Below are 774 nucleotides of genomic sequence, written 5' to 3'. Positions count from 1 at the left end.
GTCTGTCTGTTCTCAGATCTCAAACTCTGTGCTGGGAGAACCACTACTCTCTTCAAAGCTGTCAGACAGGGACATTTAAAGCTGCAGAGGTTTCTGCTGCCTTTTGTTTGGCTATGCCCTGTCCCCAGAGGTGGAGTCTACAGAGGCACGCAGGCCTCCTTGAGTTGTGGTGGGCTGCACCCTGTTTGAGCTTCTCGGCCATTTTGTTTACCTACTCAAGCCTCAGCAATGTCAGATGCCCCTCCCCCAGCCTCACAGCTGCCTTGCAGTTAGATCTCAGACTGCTGTGCTAGCAATGAGGGAGGCCCTGTGGGCATAGAACCTCTGAGTCAGGCGCGGGATATAATCTCCTGGTGTGCCGTTTGCTAAGACTCTTGGAAAACAGCAGTATTAGGGTGGGAGTGACCTGATTTTCCAGGTGCTGTGTGTCATGGTTTCCCTTGGCTAGGAAAGGGAATTCCCTTACTCCTTGTGCTTCCCAGGTGAGGCGATGCCTCGCCCTGCTTGGGTTCTCACTTGTTGGGCTGCACCCACTGTCCGACATGCCCCAGTGAGATGAACCCAGTACCTCAATTGGAAATGCAGAAACCACCCATCTTCTGTCGTGCTCATGCTGGGAGCTGTAGCCTGGAGCTGTTCCTATTCGGCCATCTTGGAATTGATAAAATTATTTAAAAATTATAAAATCATACTGAAGCAGGAATATGTTTAGCCCAGAAAATAAACTTTAAGATCTAATTCTTTACATTTGTTCTAAGCATATGTTTATAATGT

Source organism: Mandrillus leucophaeus, unplaced genomic scaffold, assembly GCF_000951045.1.
Source record: "Mandrillus leucophaeus isolate KB7577 unplaced genomic scaffold, Mleu.le_1.0 Scaffold1698, whole genome shotgun sequence".
Classification (NCBI taxonomy): Eukaryota; Metazoa; Chordata; class Mammalia; order Primates; family Cercopithecidae; genus Mandrillus; species Mandrillus leucophaeus.
The sequence above is the reverse complement of the archived record's forward strand: the minus strand, read 5'-3'. Positions refer to the sequence as shown.